The sequence below is a fragment of the Salmo salar genome, chromosome ssa24, assembly GCF_905237065.1.
Source record: "Salmo salar chromosome ssa24, Ssal_v3.1, whole genome shotgun sequence".
Lineage (NCBI taxonomy): Eukaryota > Metazoa > Chordata > Actinopteri > Salmoniformes > Salmonidae > Salmo > Salmo salar.
Window position 1 is genome coordinate 48,937,274 of NC_059465.1, and position 18,712 is coordinate 48,955,985.

The 18,712-nt window shown below is 45.7% G+C and overlaps 1 non-coding gene and 1 pseudogene across 1 annotated transcript; both read right to left on the reverse strand.

The window, feature by feature from the left end:
• Nucleotides 1-514: 514 nt before the first annotated feature.
• On the reverse strand, nt 515-631 carry LOC123730452 (U5 spliceosomal RNA). Its single transcript, XR_006761896.1, has one exon. It is a non-coding gene; the product is annotated as a U5 spliceosomal RNA (small nuclear RNA).
• Nucleotides 632-2,328: 1,697 nt separating this feature from the next.
• Nucleotides 2,329-2,467, reverse strand: LOC123730449 (uncharacterized; annotated as a pseudogene).
• Between the last annotated feature and the right edge of the window lie 16,245 nt (nt 2,468-18,712).

Sequence of the window (18,712 nt, forward strand, 5' to 3'; positions counted from 1 at the left end):
AATGGCCTCCTCAATAGGCTCCTGGCTTTCTTCAAAAAGAAAAACCGAGTACAAAAAAAACGGGAAATAATTCCGCCCACCCAAAAAAACGTATCGCCCTTCGACCTTTCGACTCAGCGAGCTCTGGGGCACCTCGGTACCAAGCTTGATCTGAGCCAAAAGACCGAGAAGCGATAATCCACAAATTGAATCCTGCACCCGCCGGGCACCCGGGGGTCTCGGCAGACCTCAGCGGTTTGGCAAAAGTTGGCTCCTCCCCACCCCTGGTGACAGGCGGGTGTTTTTTTTTTTTTAAAGTCGCTAATTCGTCTTTAAGTCACTAGCTCTTTAAGCCTAGTGCGACTATTTGTTCAAAGCCTGGCAAATACGCCAGTCGTCGTCGTCAGGCTTGAACTCAATTGCCCGAGCGACTACTTTGAGTGGAAAAATACGCCGATCAGCCGGCTTCAAGTCAAACGCCTGAGCAAAAGGTCTCGGTGTCATCTCTGTCAATTTCTCTTGAAACAAGATACCGGGCTCTGCCAGAAGCAAAGCCCTTCCAAAAATACGTTGAACTCGTAAGTGTTCCTCTCCACGGAAGTCTTTAGTAAAAGGCGAAAGGCTTGTGCGTAATGAGGAGAAACCAGAGTCGTATGGAAGTCAGAGGTTGGGGCCCGAGACACACACTGTGCACTCTAGGCCGGGTTCCCGCGGGTGGTTAGGGTTAGGGTCCTCCTAAGCTGGCCTCTCTACGGCCAGCTTACAGGGGCCACGCGAATGGACGAGGCACGTGGTGCTTGGCCCTGTCTGCTCGCTCGGCACTGTTTGGTAGTTGGACACCATCCGGCACGCTTGGCTGCCCTCTTGCACATTGATACACCGCTGTCCTCCCCATGTAGCACGGAGGTCGTGGGGACAGTGCTGCCCGGGGTCACTTTGACCCAGCCCGGGACAGAGGGGAACAACAACCATACCCAAAAGGCACAATATCTGAGACGTGGTGGTGACTCAGAACTCACAACTAAGGGAAGGTAGTGTAGGGGGGGGGCGTTTTTAGAATCCATTATCAAATTCGCACGGGGCCCAATGGCAGTACGGGGGGCAGACTGGCCATTCGCCCTGCCCCGGAATGTTGAGTCTGTGAGTTCTGAGTCACCACCACGTCTCAGTTATCCAACACTTGATGTTGTATCCAACTTACTAATACAGGGAAGTACTTATATGTCAGGTTGGGTTGTTACAACAGTTTACATGTATGAACACTGGGGAAGAGGTATCAGCTATATCCAGCATGACTATTACGGGTCACCTGTTCATCTTTGTTACAACAATGCACTTGCCTCTATGTGTGCATCTGTACGGAAAACACAGTGTCATCAGTGATGGACCTGTACTTGAAGAAGAATACCTGGGTGTGGATGGGGGACTTGACCTTAACGGAGAATATCGGGGTATGGATGGGGGACCTGAGTTTGACGGAGAAGACAGGGTTGTGAACGGAGGCCTTGAGTTTGACAGACCCGGATTACAAGGGAGATCTAGAGTGGCCCGCTCTATCTAAGGTGGTTGGAGTGACCACTCTATGCCTGACCTCATTGGGGTAGAGAAAGGTTATTGCTACAGGAACATTTGTAGGAAATTTGACACCTGGAAAGTTACTGGGTGACATTGATGAAACCATACCAAGTGTATAAAGTTGATGCTACATGTCTGCCTATCACTCTAGTGTGCTACTACGGAAAAAGAAAGCTTGACGTCTCAGTGTTCTCTGTGGTGTTTAACTGGAAGACAACGTCTACTCAGTCTCTAACAGCCAGTGGATCACAATACAAGGCAGGTCTACAGATCTTGTTGAACTGTGCATCTGGACGATACATGGATGGCCCCGGAACAGCCCTGGTAGATCGTCCTTACTACGCATTCTGTTCTGTGGACTGTACCGGACACAACGTGAACACTGGCGCCAGACTACATTCCCTGGGTCTCAGTGTACTGAAGACTGAAGGTGTGAGGATGATGGACCCGGGATCGGTCTCACTGAATCTGACACTGCTCCGTGAAAGTATCTCCGAACCCACTCTTCCAAGTTTGAGGGCATTGGTTAAAAAGTCACAGACAGACTATCCTGGTGAAGTGATTTGTATTTTTTGGGGGGTCAAAAACAGACACACACAATCCTGGTCAATGTTTTTTTTTAAAGTAAAATGGAGGGAAAACGGGGGACTCCATGAAGGGCGCTTCGCCCTTCTTTCAGTTTGGATGTTTCTTCTTTTTTCTTTCCTTCTCTTCTCTTCTTCTGCTAGCTGTTTATATACCTTTGTGTATTTGTTTTCCTTGACAATGGGAGAAAAGTGTTGCACCGTTCCCGGAGGTACTGCAATACCGGGTCGATGCGTGGAGCGGACGGAGCAAGCCCCATTTCCGACTCCCTGGGGGACGTATCAGATATTAAACTGATAAGAACAGATTCTTTTTTTTTTAAATGTATTTATTAATTTCAATGCCTTTCAATCAAATTCAAAACTAGACATTTTTAGTTGCAAAGCCAAACGAAAACCCCAAAACACAACAAAAACTCAGGGGAGCATCTTCCCTCCCCGACATCCTACATATTATCTCTCCCTATCTCCAAGTCCCTAATCTAACCCATTACATCTAAAATAACCCTAAACCCCCCTTTACCTCTCCCGAGCAGCATGCTGCCCCCACTTCCTCTCTTCCCTCTCAAATCTCCTTCCACCCTCCTCACTATCCCTTCCACCCCCCAATCTCTCCCTGTCTTGACCATGTTCTGCCTAGCTTCCCACAGCCCCCGCTTAAAGAGGCTCATGAGAAGCCATAGCAGAAACCTATCCCTATCCGTCCCTCTTGCTCTCCCTACACCTCTCTCTAACTTTGTCCACGTCAACACAATATCCCCTCTTACTCTTCCCAACAACACCCGTGCCCTAGCCCATACTACTCTGGCAAAGGCACAGTCCCAAAAGACATGGCGCACTGTCTCCTCCCCGCCACAAGATGGTCTTGGGCAGGTGGGGGATCGCGCCAAGCTATGCCGGTACGTGATGGAACGTGCCGGCAGACACTTGTGGAGGCTCAACCAATTCAGGTCCTTGAACCTGTTGTCCAGACACCGCGCCTGCACTCCCTCCCAGACCACTGCCGGGATGCCCACCACAGGCGCCGGACTCCCTGCCTGTCTGACCTCCTCGTACAGGTGCCTGTGGTCTAAACCTACTCGGGCAACTTCATCCTCGGGGTGCGCACGCAGCCACTTGGCCACATGGCCAAAGTGCCACGGCAGCTGTTCCGCCTGAGGACCCGTGTTAGACCACACCATTACGCTTCTCTCCTGGTATGAGAAGAACACCCGCAGGAGGTAACCGGAAGGGTGTATCACTGGATGAGCAAGCTCTGTTAACCAAAAATTGCGTCCAGCTTGAGGGGGAGATGTGGTACCCCCCTCCCCGATGTGACAGAGCATGCGTGCCCTGGCGACCCACTCGTACCTGCCACCCCACATGAACTGAAACACCAGCCTCACTAGAGGCCTCCTCCCACAAGCCGGCAATGGGAAGATGTACGCCAAATACAATAGAGACGGCAATACATCCACCTTGAGAACCAGGACCTTGCCTAAAAAAGACAAAGACCTAGCCCTCCACATCGCTAGCTTCCTCTGTACCACTGCGATACCCATGTTCGAGTTCAGCGTCGCTGAGCCGGAGGTCTCAAAATGGACCCTGAGAATCCTCAGGGCCCCATTACAGAGAAATAAACCTCCGGGCACATCCGTCCTACCACTCCATCTTCCGAAAAACTTAACGGAAGACTTTGCGTGGTTAAGAACTGCTCCCGACGCTCGGGTAAAGTCCCCAATGATGGCAAGGGAGCACACAAGCTGCATTCAGTAACAATATTTTTATTTCTCTTAGCATCTGCCTTGTATTTATAACTATCAACACAAGGAACTTTGATCCTATTAAAAGGGCAGGAAAGACTAGCCCATAGAAGCTGCATTTAGTCAATTCATCATTAAATGCTTACTACAAGGCAGTGTTGCTGATGAAATAATGCAAGAGCACACCCTAGTGGACAAAATGCTTACAGCACCTGGTATTCCCAGGCGGTCTCCCATCCAAGTACTAACCAGGCCCGACCCTGCTTAGCTTCCGAGATCAGATGAGATCGGGCATACCATTTTTTAAAAAATCTTTTATTATGAAAAAACACAATATTCAATCAATAATAAATAAGGATGAACAATTCATCCTTTAATAAAAGAAAATAAAACCAATTAAAAACACAATCATCCACTAAAAACAAGTTTTCCATTTAACATAATTTCAATAAAAGTACTCCCCCACACAAACAGTTTCTCAAAATTTCTCCACCATATTTATATCTTTCTCTAAAATACTTCTAAATAAAACCTCCACACTAACACTTTTCCCTTCATAACATCCTAAATTCCTTCTTAATCGTATCGCATATCTTGCATGACTGAGTACAAAATTCACCAAATTAAATTTAAAAACTTTAGTTTTCCATTTAAACCAAAAAGAAACAACCTCCTCCACTCAACCCCATTATAAACTCATGAAAACCTTGTAATCTACTACATTCAATAAAAAAGTGCATAACATTTTCCACCGCCGTACCACAAATATCACATTCTCTTTTAATATCCCTATTTATTTGATGTAAAACCACGTTCGTAAAAATCCTATTATGTTTCAATTTAAAATCATTATTTTTACATTTACATTTTTCCATATTGATTTCACATCTATATTTACAAACACCCTAGACAACACTTTTTCCGAAGCAGGAGCTTTTATCTCTCTTAAAATACATTTTTTTAACTTTTAAACCTGACAAATCATACTTCTTCCCATTACTTTCATAATATAAAACCAGTAAACCCCTAGCTCTTGTAGCCACCTCTTTATTTATTAAAACACCCCACTCCCCAGGAAGACATCCTAATATTCTCTTATGCATGTTCTCCACAGTAGTTCTAGTTATTTCATCATTTTCTTCAACCACATTATCAAATATTGCCTGACATGGAAGGAACCCAGGAATTACTTCATATATTATGTCACCTATCTGCCTCATCCCAGCCCTCATAAAATATTTACAAAACAACATCTTATTATTATACTGGATTTAAAAAAATTGCCTGATTTTAAAATATTTTCTCAATGGTACAGTCATAATAAATATTTGGTAAAAACTCCCCCCAAGCCTCAAACACTTCTCTATAAAACAAAGGTATATTACCTAACATTTCCTTTTTCATACACATCAGTAAACCATTGTCCCCCATCCTCCCAACCTCCTGCAAATACTCCTTAAAAAATTTTTTCCATCCATAATCTAATTCACCATATTAATATTTCCGTCCCATTTTGACTCTAATTGCTGTTTTCCTCACATTTAAATCCACCAACTTCAAACACCCCCTCCTCATAACCTGCAATCAAAGTTTTAAAAGCTATTTTCGCACCTTTCCCATCCCATAAAAAAATTATGACAATCTTATTCATTTCAGATAAAACCCATTCTGGCATATCTAAAACATTCATTACATGAATAAAAATTGACATCAATGAATTTACTACAATTACTTTCCCTTTTAATTTCAAAGCCCTCCCCCTCCACATATTTACCACCTTCCTAACTTTGTTTAATACTCCACTCCATGTCAGATCCCTAGCTTCCATTTCCTTCATCCCTAAAAACACTCCTAACACCTTAAAATGAAAATTCCCCTCATTAATCTTCCCAACATACATTACTACTGGCTTCTCCATATTAATCTTTGTGCCTGAGGCTTGCTCATATACTTTAAAACACTCCAATCTTTTAACACTTCCCTCATTTCTAACTGTTATTGTGGTATCGTCTGCGTATTGATGAATTAAACTAAAACCTCCTTGCGGAGTCTCTACACAAATTATAAAATTATATTTTTTAAGGTACGCTGCTAAGGGTTCTACCGATAAAACAAACAATAACGCTGATAAAGGGCACCCCTGTCTCACAGATCTCTCAAGAATCTGTTAAAACCCCATTACATTTTACCCTACTTTTTGCCTTTCTATATAATAATTTTATCCATCCTATTATTCTATTACCAAACTCATATTTTTCCATTACCCTAAACATAAAATCATGTTCCACCCTATCAAAAGCTTTATTTAAATCTATGCTTACAGTGGGGGGGAAAAAGTATTTGATCCCCTGCTGATTTTGTTTGCCCACTTAAAGAAATGATCAGTCTATAATTTATGGTAGGTTTATTTGAGCAGTGAGAGACAGAATAACAACAAAAAAACGCATGTCAAAAATGGTATAAAATAATTTGCATTTTAATGAGGGAAATAAGTATTTGACCCCTCTGCAAAACATGACTTGATGGCAATCACAGAGGTTAGACATTTCTTGTAGTTGGCCACCAGGTTTGCACACATCTCAGGAGGGATTTTGTCCCACTCCTCTTTGCAGATCTTCTCCAAGTCATTAAGGTTTCTAGGGTGACGTTTGGCAACTCGAACCTTCAGCTCCCTCCATAGATTTTCTATGGGATTATGGTCTGGAGAATGGCTAGGCCACTCCAGGACCTTAATGTGCTTCTTCTTGGGCCACTCCTATGTTGCCTTGGCCGTGTGTTTTGGGTCATTGTCATGCTGGAATACCCATCCATGACCCATTTTCAATGCCCTGGCTGAGGGAAGGAGGTTCTCACCCAAGATTTAACGGTACATGGCCCCGTCCATCGTCCCTTTGATGCGGTGAAGTTGTCCTGTCCCCTTAGCAGAAAAACACCCCCCAAAACATAATGTTTCCACCTCCATGTTTGAGGGTGGAGATGGGGTCATAGGCAGCATTCCTCCTCCTCCAAACATGGCAAGTTGAGTTGATGCCAAAGAGCTCCATTTTGGTCTCATCTGACCACAACACTTACACCAGTTGTCCTCCTGAATCATTCAGATGTTCATTGGCAAACTTCAGACGGGCATGTATATGTATTTTTGAGCAGGGGGACCTTGCGAGCGCTGCAGGATTTCAGTCCTTCAAGGCGTAGTGTGTTACCAATTGTTTTCTTGGTGACTATGGTCCCAGCTGCCTTGAGATCATTGACAAGATCCTCCCGTGTAGTTCTGGGCTGATTCCTCACCGTTCTCATGACCATTGCAACTCCACGAGGTGAGATCTTGCATGGAGCCCCAGGATATTGACAGTTCTTTTGTGTTTCTTCCATTTGTGAATAATAGCACCAACTGTTGTCACCTTCTCACCAAGCTGCTTGGCGATGGTCTTGTAGCCCATTCCAGCCTTGTGTAGGTCTACAATCTTGTCCCTGACATCCTTGGAGAGCTCTTTGGTCTTGGCCATGGTGGAGAGTTTGGAATCTGATTGATTGATTGCTTCTGTGGACAGGTGTCTTTTATACAGGTAACAAGCTGTGGTTAGGAGCACTCCCTTTAAGTGTTATTGTCATCAAATTCAAACTCCTCTCCATTTCTTCACCCGCCAAGGTACTTGTTAGTGCTGTGCTTTCCCCCAAAACCTGTGAGTCCCCCGTGCTTCTCCCCAGTCCACCCCCCCACTCCTCCTGAAAACTCCATCTTATTTCGGAATCCATACTACTCCCAATTTCATTCATCTTCTGGTCCTTCATCTTCCTTCCTCCGTCTCTCCACCCTCCACCACGTCCTCTCCTCCATCTTCTTCTCCTTCTTGCGACAATACAACTGCTTCCTCGAATAGTACTTGACTCCCCTCTTCAGCCATAACCTCTCCACAGTTGCACTCCTCCAATCTATTTTGGCATCCGCCACAAAAAGTCCTTTCCTTCTCTCCGACACATTCTCTCGCATAATGGCCCTGCTTAAAGCACTTAAATTCAGGGCAGTCTTTAACTATGTGCCCGGGTTGTATACACAATCGACAAACTCTGACCTGTTTATCATGAATTACCCTGAAATATTCTGCTCCCTCCAGCGTCTCAATTTTTGTAGAATATGGCAATGATTTAACTTTTTCGGTGAATTTTACCTTGCAAAATCTCGTCCCGTCAACCACCTCCGTTCCAGGCCAAACTCTCCTCCTTATCTCCGAGACGGCCGTTACTCCCCAGCTACTCAGCTTGTCCAGTATAACTTTGTCTTCTATATATACCGGGAGATTCATGACAGACACCACCAATTCATTCACATTCACATCTCTCGCCAGAATCCTGGTGTCCTTTATCCGTAAACCATCCATTAGACGTTCTTTACCGTTTCTGTTTCTCATCGTAATTTCATACTTCTTATCCCCTTTCATTCGGCATCCCACCACTTCACCACACACCTCCTTAATTGCTCGTAGTAGTTCCATTGTTGTCACCTTTTCTTCTCCCACCAACTCAATTGCCACCGTGTATTCTTAGCCATATTTCATTCCTCCTTTATCTTCATTTTCCTTCTGTTGCGTATTTTCGTTGTCCTTGTCCTTTCCGTTTGTCGTTGCCATGTTGTCCGTCATAGTAAATCAAATGTCCGTTTTTTCCCACCAGGCTGAAATATACTGCTAAAAAAAATAAAGGGAACACTTAAACAACACATCCTAGATCTGAATGAAAGAAATAATCTTAAATACTTTTTTCTTTACATAGTTGAATGTGCTGACAACAAAATCACACAAAAATAATCAATGGAAATCCAATTTATCAACCCATGGAGGTCTGGATTTGGAGTCACACTCAAAATTAAAGTGGAAAACCACACTACAGGCTGATCCAACTTTGATGTAATGTCCTTAAAATAAGTCAAAATGAGGCTCAGTAGTGTGTGTGGCCTCCACGTGCCTGTATGACCGCCCTACAATGCCTGGGCATGCTCCTGATGAGGTGGTGGATGGTCTCCTGAGGGATCTCCTCCCAGACCTGGACTAAAGCATCCGCCAACTCCTGGACAGTCTGTGGTGCAACGTGGCGTTGGTGGATGGAGCGAGACATGATGTCCCAGATGTGCTCAATTGGATTCAGGTCTGGGGAATGGGCGGGCCAGTCCATAGCATCAATGCCTTCCTCTTGCAGGAACTGCTGACACACTCCAGCCACATGAGGTCTAGCACTGTCTTGCATTAGGAGGAACCCAGGGCCAACCGCACCAGCATATGGTCTCACAAGGGGTCTGAGGATCTCATCTCGGTACCTAATGGCAGTCAGGCTACCTCTGGCGAGCACATGGAGGGCTGTGCGGCCCCCCCAAAGAATTGCCACCCCACACCATGACTGACCCACCGCCAAACCGGTCATGCTGGAGGATGTTGCAGGCAGCAGAACGTTCTCCACGGCGTCTCCAGACTCTGTCACATGTGCTCAGTGTGAACCTGCTTTCATCTGTAAAGAGCACAGGGCGCCAGTGGCGAATTTGCCAATCGTGGTGTTCTCTGGCAAATGCCAAACGTCCTGCACGGTGTTGGGCTGTAAGCACAACGCCCACCTGTGGACGTCGGGCCCTCATACCATCCTCATGGAGTCTGTTTCTGACCGTTTGAGCAGACACATGCACATTTGTGGCCTGCTGGAGGTCATTTTGGCAGTGCTTCTCCTGCTCCTCCTTGCACAAAGGCGGAGGTAGCGGTCCTGCTGCTGGGTTGTTGCCCGCCTACAAGTCTCCTGATGTACTGGCCTGTCTCCTGGTAGCGCCTCCATGCTCTGGACACTACGCTGACAGACACAGCAAACCTTCTTGCCATAACTCGCATTGATGTGCCATCCTGGATGAGCTGCACTACCTGAGCCTCTTGTGTGGGTTGTAGACTCCGTCTCATGCTACCACTAGAGTGAAAGCACCGCCAGCATTCAAAAGTGACCAAAACATCAGCCAGGAAGCATAGGAACTGAGAAGTGGTCTGTGGTCCCCACCTGCAGAACCACTCCTTTATTGGGGGTGTCTAGCTAATTGCCTATAATTTCCACCTGTTGTCTATTCCATTTGCACAACAGCATGTGAAATTTATTGTCAATCAGTGTTGCTTCCTAAGTGGACAGTTTGATTTCACAGAAGTGTGATTGACTTGGAGTTACATTGTGTTGTTTAAGTGTTCCCTTTATTTGTTTGAGCAGTGTATATGCCCTCGCTTTGAAATGTTAGCAAGGTTTGTTTGCATTTCATCCAACTATCTGTGCTAAAAAGTGATGGCTACAGTGTATGTAATTTCTTCCACTTATTCAGTGACCCAAAGTTCAAGCTGCTTATCTATTTATCAGACTCACTTTGACTATATATGTTGTACCCAGAGATTGTTTCTCGCTTACGGCCGTACCAGCCTGGGGGTGCTATTCCTGATTGGAAAGTGACGACAGGTGCGAGTGTTTGAGCTGTGAGTGAGTGTTTGCTCAAGAGCTATTTTTGGTTATTTTTATTGGGATTTCGAAATATAATTTTTGTTTTTGCATTTGAATAAGTTTGGGTAGTTTTTCCCCCCTTGCAGTTTTGCTGCTTGGGGGAGAGCTTTTTGGTTTAATTTTTGATTTACTATGATGGACGGAATGGACAAGGAGAACAAACATGAAGATAAAGGAGGAATGAAATATGGCAAAGAATACACGGTGGCAATTGAGTTGGTGGGAGAAGAAAAGGTGACGACAATGGAACTACTACGAGCAATTAAGGAGGTGTGTGGTGAAGTGGTGGGATGCCGAATGAAAGGGGGAAAAAAGTATGAAATTACAATGAGAAACGGAAAAGGAAAGGAACGTCTAATGGATGGTTTACGGATAAAGGACACAAGGATCATGGCGAGAGATGTGAATGAATTGGTAGTATCTTTCATGAATCTCCCAGTATACGTAGAAGACAGGTGGGTATAATTTGTGGAAAGTTCCAACAGGAATCCGTTCCAAAAACTTCGTAAATATCAAGGTTGCCAACCAACAACGCATACAAAGTCGTATAAGGGTAGAACGAGATACCGGGTAGAGAGTGGGCTATGTAATTACGTTTTTCACTCACCACGTTTATTCTGAAAAATGTCTCTTCGTTCTGGTAGCCTCCACCATTCCTCGTTCGTTGGTTTAGTTATTATTTCCGGTGTTCCTGCATTCGCCGGTGAACTCTGTTGCGCCTCAATTAGGGAATCGCTATGGTTGAAATGTAACTAATGACTGCCAGCCCCAGTATTTTATTAGCTAGGTGGATTGTACACACTTGTTACCGATGATACTGTATATACCAGCCTACTCGTATTACAGAAACATACATTGTATTTTGCCAAGTTCTCTCTGTGTTAATCCTGTTTCCGAAATATCAGCTAACTTGTGTCGATGTTGTCTAGTTCAACTTGCCTAGTTAAATAAATTAAAACATATACTTGGACCTATTTCAGGTAACATCAAGATGCTTGATTCACTACAGCTGCTTTTGAAGAACTTTCCACTCGTTTGTGCTTTACATTTCGATATTTGAACGTATATATATTAGTGTCTAATAAGAAAGGGCAACGTATGTAAAGCATCCCATCTGTTTTAAGGTTATAGTGTGTGTGTGTGTGGTGTAGTTCCTCTTGATGTCCACTAGGTGTCAGCACAGCTTCAATAATGTCACACCAGGGTCACAAATTGTATTTGTCACATGCGCCGAAATATTTTTTATTTTTATAATCCAATTTACCGTCTGTCCTTCCGGAACCCCACCTCAACATTGTTCTGTCAAGGCAACAAAAGCAAGTTGGCATGCTCTTGCAAGGATTTTAACTCACAACCTCTCCTTTGGGAATTCACCACCATAACTAATACTACAACTATTTCTAAACTATCTTAACATGTGGCTTTCCTCAGGGGACCAAGACTAGGAACACCTTTAAATGGTCTACAAAGCATTGCCCCAGGTAAAAGTTGGCTTTTGCAGACAAGGATAATATTGTTACTCCACGACTCTATTAAAAGGACATTCGACACAAGGCCTCATTTCATTCCTTCTATTTGATAGGAATTAGCTCTTTCATGCCAACAAAAGGCAACATCAAAAATGTTCACTATTAATTGTTCCTCAGGGATTTGTATTCACAAGCTCTTGTTTGGGGAACAAGCACCATAACCACTACTCTACCAGACAGAGTCAGAATGTTGAGGGGAACTAGAAAATGCACACATTCAACACAACATTTCAGAGGTTGGAGAACGGTGTGGGGGCTTGTAGTTCTTGGACCTGTCAACCGTTCCTCAATCTTCTTCTGATGACTACAATCATAGATAATGAATCTTCAAATCCTACACTATAACATGGATGTGTTTAGGAATGGGGGACAAAATTCGAAAGGGACCTGTTTCCAATTACCAGCAAATAGACCCTAGAAATGTTATACCATCTTAATATTGTAACTTTTTCCCTTCATTTGCCTACTACTGTCTATAAGCTATCATACCATGTGGGTTTTTTCTTGGGGACCAGGTATCGGAACGCCTTTGAAGGGTCTACAAAGCATGCCCCCAGGTGAAAGTTTGTATCAAATCCATGACATAATCTGATATCACAACACTATTGAAACTGTGACTGGAGTCTTAGACCATTTTTTTTGCCCTTCCTCTGACACCGCCTAGTATATACAGTAGATCCTGGATGGCAGTAAGCTTCTAGTCAATGATGTACTCGGCCGTACGCAATCACATTTTATTCATTAAGTCCTTTCAACATCAGCCGATGTCAAAGTGCTGTACAGAAACCCAGCCTAAAACCCCAAACAGCAAGCAATGCAGATGCACGGTGGCTAGGAAAAACTCCCTAGAAAGGCAGGAACCTAGGAAGAAACCTAGAGAGGAACCAGGCTCTGAGGGTTATCCAGTCCTCTTCTGGCTGTGCCGGGTGGAGATTATAACAGAACATGGGCAAACGTTCATAGATGACCAGCAGGCTCAAATAATAATAATCACAATGGTTCAAGAGGGTGCAACAGGTCAGCATCTCAGGAGTAAATGTCAGGTCTGGGACAAGGTAGCACATCCGGTGAACAGGTCAGGGTTCCGTAGCCGCAGGCAGAACAGTTGAAACTGGAGCAGCAGCATGACCAGGTGGACTGGGGACAGCAAGGAGTGATCAGGCCAGGTAGTCCTGAGACGTGGTCCCTTGGCTCAGGTCCTCCGGGATATAAGGGAGAGGGAGAGAGTGAATTAGAGGGAGCATACTTAAATTCACACGGGACACTGGATATGACAGGATAAATACTCCAGGTATATCTGACTGACCCTAACCCCCCGACACAAACTATTGCAACGTAAATAATGGGGGCTGAAACAGGAGTGGTCAGGAGACACTGTGGCCCCGTCTGACGATACACCCTCAGTAGCGCCTTACGGTCGGATGCCGAGCAGTTGCCATACCAGGAGGTGATGCAACCGGTCAGGATGCTCTTGATGGTGCAGCGGTATAACTGAGGATCTGGGGACCAATGTTTTCAGTTTCCTAAGGGGGAAAAGGTGTTATCATGCCCTCTTCACAACTGTGTTGGTGTGTTTTGACTATGATAGTTCATTGGGGATGTGGTCACCAAGGAACTTAACTCTCAACTTCAGGCCTGTCCATGTTAATGGGGTCTTGTTCTGCCCTCCGTTTCTTGTAGTCCACGATCAGCTCCTTTTGTCTTGCTCACGTTGAGGGAGAGGTTGTTGTCCTTGTACCTCCTCCCTATAGGCTGTCTCATCGTCGGTGATCAGGCCTAACACTTATGTCGTCAGCACACTTAATGATGGTGTTGGAGTTGTGCTTTTCCATGCAGTCATGGGTGAACAGGGAGTACAGGAGGGGACTAAGCACGCACCCCTGAGTGGCCCTAGTGTTGAGGATAAGCGTGGCAGATGTGTTGGTGCCTACCCTTACCAGCTGGGGGCTGCCTGTCAGGAAGTCCAGGATCCAGCTGCAGAGAGAGGTGTTTAGTACCAGGGTCCTTTGCTTAGTGATCAGCTTTGTTGGCACTATGGTGTTGAACGCTGAGTTGTAGTCAATGAACGGCATTCTCACAGAGGGGATCCTTTAGTCCAGGTGAGAGGGTAGTGTGGAGCGCAATAGAGATTGCATCATCTGTGGATCTGTTGGGCCAGTATGCCAATTGGAGTGGGTCTAGGGTTTCCGGCATGATTGCTTGATGTCAGCCACTACCAGCCTTTCAATGGACTTCATGGCTACCAACGTGAGTGCTACGGGGCGCTAATCATTTAGGCAGGTTACCTTTGCTTTCTTGGGCACAGGGACTATGGTGGTCTGTTTGAAAGATGTAGGTATTACAGACTCGGTCAAGGAGAGGTTGAAAATGTCAGTGAAGACACTTGCCTGGTAATCAGTCTGGGCCCGTGGCTTTGGGAATGTTTACCTTTTTAAAGGTCTTGCGCACATCAGCTATGGAGAGCGTGATCCCACATTCATCCGGAACAGCTGGTGCTCTCGTGCATGCTTCAGTGTTGCGTTGCTCGAAGCTTTTAGCTCATTTGGTAGGCTCTTGTCACCGGGCAGCTCGTTGCTGGGATTCCCTTTGTTGTCATTAATATTTTCCAAGCCCTTTCACATCCAACAAGCATCAGAGCCGGTGTAGTTGGATTCAATCTTAGTCCTGTATTGACGCTTCAGGACAAGTCTCTGAATTTCCTTGAGTGGGCCAGCCAGAACTCTGACTTGAACCCAATCAAACATCTCTGGAGAGACCTGAAAATAGCAGTGCAGCAACGCTCTCCATCGAACTTGACAGAGCTTGAGAGGATCTACAGAGAAGAATGGGAGAAACTCCCCAAATACAAGTGTGGCAAGCTTGTAGCATCAGACCCAAGGCTGTAATCGTGGCCAAAGGTGTTTCAACAAAGTACTGAGTAAAGGGTCTGTATACCTATGTAAATTTAATCAAATTTTGATTTAATCAATTGGAAATCATATTTGCTTTGACATTGTTCGCTATTGTGTGTAGATTGATGAGAGTACCAATGTAATCAATTGTAGAAGGCTGTAACGTAACAAAATGTCAAACAAGTCAAGGGGTCTGAATACTTTCCGAAGCACTGTAAATATTGATAAGTCACCTTGTACCAAATATGTTTTAAACCATATTGTCACGTCCTGACCAGTATAAGGGTTATTGTAGGGTTGTTGTAGTTTGGTCAGGATGTGGCAGAGGGTATTTGTTTTATATGGTTCAGGGTGGTGATGTAGGTAGTAGGGTGTTTTATTTATGTATTCCGGGGGTTTTGGGCACTGCTCTGTGTATGTATTTCTATGTTTAGTTTAGTTAGTTGTGGGTATAGGTTCTAGGTTTGTTTTCTTTGTATAGTTAATTGGGGTTGGACTCCCAATTGAAGGCAGGTGTGTTGAGTTGCCTTTGATTGGGAGTCCTATATAATAGGGTGTGTTTGTCGTTGTGTTTTGTGGGTAGTTGTATTTCGCACTGCAAGTCTTTATTTAGCCTGTGAAACTGTCCTTCGTCGTTCTTGTTGTTTTCTCGTGTTCAACGTCATTTAATAAATTAAGATGATGAGTAGCAACTCTGCTGCGTATTGGTCCACGTTCTCAGATGATGATTTCTCTATCGTCGGAAGATGAAGAAACTTGTGACACTGATTGCGAGTCCTATATATGGGTATGTGTTTGGTTTAGTGTTGATGGGAGATTGTGTCTTGTTTTGCTGAGTGTGCCTGACAAGACTGTTTCGTTGTTCGTGAGTTCGTTTAGTTTTGTTGTTTTTGTTATTTAAATAAATATAGAAGATGAGCATCCACATTCCTGCTGCGTTTTGGTCCTCCATTCCAGACGACAACCGTGACAGAATCTCGCAGCGGAGGAAGGAGCAACAGGTGGACTTTGAGGAGCAAGGGGAATTTAAGTTGGACCAATGGGAGAAATGGACATGGGAACAGATTATGGCCGGGGAGGGCCCATGGAGAAAATGGAGCGAAGACCGGGAATGCTACCGGCGTTGAAGCACGAGAGGCACCCCCAATATTTTTTTTTGGGGGGGGCACACGGGTAGTTTGGCTGGGCCAAGGGTGAGCCCTAAGCCAGCTCCCCGTGTTTATATGCAGGACCATATGGAGTGGAGGGCGCAGAGTTTTGCTGAAGTGCGCACAATCTCACCCATACGCACACACAGTCCAGTGCGAGTTATTCCAGCCCCTTGCAGATGCCGTGCTAGAGAGGGCATCCAGCCTGGTAGGAGGATGCCTGCGCAGCGCGTCTGGTCACCGGTGCGCCTCCTAGGACCAGGCTACCCTACGCCCGCTCTACGCACGGCAACCATCAGGCCCTTGCACAGCCCAGTTCGCCCTGTACTAGCACCCCGCTCGTACAGGGCTACTAGTTCCATCCAGCCAGGACGGGTTGTGCAGGAGGTGAGATCAAGACCGCCTGTGCGCCTCCATGGCCCGGTGTTTCCAGTTCCTGTCTCTCGTGCGGACCCGGAAGTGCGAAACCCCAGTCTGGTACGTCCAGTACCAGCACCAGGCTTCCAGTACGTCAGTCTAGTCCGACTCGTCCCGCTCCCCGCACTAGCCCGGAGGTGCGTGTTCCCAGGCTGACACCTACAGTACCAGTACCACGCATCAGGCATCTAGTGCGTAAGCCGCTCGCCAGTCAGGAGTCGCCAGAGCCGCCCGCCAGTCAGGAGTCGCCAGAGCCGCCCGCCAGTCAGGAGTCGCCAGAGCCGCCCGCCAGTCAGGAGTCGCCAGAGCCGCCCGCCAGTCAGGAGTCGCCAGAGCCGCCCGCCAGTCAGGAGTCGCCAGAGCCGCCCGCCTGTCAGGAGCCGCCCGCCAGTCAGGAGTCGCCAGAGCCGCCCGCCAGTCAGGAGTCGCCAGAGCCGCCCGCCAGTCAGGAGTCGCCAGAGCCGCCCGCCAGTCAGGAGTCGGAATGGAAGTGGCCCGTCTGCCCGGATCTGCCAGAGCGGCCCGCCGCGCCGGATCTGCCAGAGCGGCCCGCCTTCCCGGAACCGACGGGGTCTGCCTGTGACCCGCCTGTGACCCAGAACCGAGATCGGTCTGCCTGTGACCCGCCTGTGACCCAGAACCAGGTGAGTCGGCCTATGACCCGCGTGAGTCTGCCAGCAACTCGGAACTGAGTAAGTCTATTAATGATCCAGAACTAAATATAAGTAACTGTGTTTCAAATGAGTCTGCCGACAGTGTGGAATGGAAGAGGTCTGCCTACGGCCTGAAACGGATTAAGTCTGTCTGCATTCTGGAGGACAGTGGGCCGGAGCCTGAACCACCACCTGTATAGGTGGGTTGGGGAGGGGGGGGTGTAGCACAAGTGCCGTCGGTGACGGCAGCCACCCTCCCTTTAGTTTAGGGGGATTTTTTGTTGTTGTTGTTTTGGGTTTTGTTTATTTCTGAGGTGCATCCGGGGTCTGCACCTTTAGGGGGGGTTATTTGTTATTGTAGTTTGGTCAGGACGTGACAGTATTTGTTTTATGTGGTTCGGGGTGGTGTTTTTGTAGAAGGGTATTTGATTTATGTATTCCGGGGTTTTTGGGCACTGTTCCTTGTTTATGTAATTCTATGTTTAGTCTAGTTGGTTGTATTTCTATGTTTAGGTTAATGGGGGGGGTTAGACTCAATTGGAGGCAGGTGCTTTCTCGTTGCCTCTGATTGAGAGTCCTATATATGGGTTTGTTTCTTGTTTTGCTGAGTGTGCCTGACAAGACTGTTCCGTTGTTCGTGAGTTCGTTTTGGTGTTCTTGTTATTTAAATAAATATACAAGATGAGCATCCACATTCCTGCTGCGCTTTGGTCCTCCATTCCAGATGACAACCGTGACACATATAGTTAAATTCAGAAATGGTAGGTTGAGACTAATACAGTCAGGATAGTATAACTTATCCCATCATACCCAAGCCATTTAGTACAGTCTTCCAATACATTAGATTAATCAAGAGTCAATATCTTAATACCATTATGATAATTAAGGCTTTTTAATGCCACTGATGGTAAACACCAAATTCCTTTTTCATCAATATAATGGTTAACGTTCTTTGTAGAAGTTGCAGAAAGGAAAATACCTACGTAGGCTTCCTGCTGGCTGCCAATTGTCACTCAAAAAAAACCATAAGAATAGGTTGTTCTTTAAATTACTAATTAAACTAGCATGTGCATTTCTCTAAGAACCTAGAGGTAAATTTCAGTCATAACTCAAAACGAAACCAAAAAAATCCACTATCATTCGCTTATGCCAGCTTAACGATAACCGATCTATACAGTTCAGTATTGCAATATTATGGCATTATCGGGGTACTGTTACTTTAATTACATTTTACTATATAAAAAAACTGCCGGGGGGAAATCATGTGACCCTTGATCGAGATGGCCGCATGAACTAAGAGCTCCGCACAAGTAGTTTCCAATTCAAGTTAAAACTCCTTTAGCTTTAGTCAAAAAGTCATGGCGGCTACAAAAGTCGATGTTACAGGTGACATTTTTACCCTGACTCGAGCATTAGCTGGCGGAAAAAGACTCCAAGAAGCAGCTAGCTTTAGAAAAAGCCAGCGCAATTAGCCAGGAGCAAGAGGACCCGTTCCACCCCAAAGCCCAACAAATGCCAACCTTGCACTCTGTCGAAGACATCCTTTCTGAACTGAGATCCCAACGTACAGAACTCAACATTAAATTAGATGCCATTAACTCTCAGCTCAGTGCGATAGGGGGCAAGGTGACAAACCTGGAAAATGCTTTGCCTGACATCAACAACAAGATAACCAACGCGGGGCGCC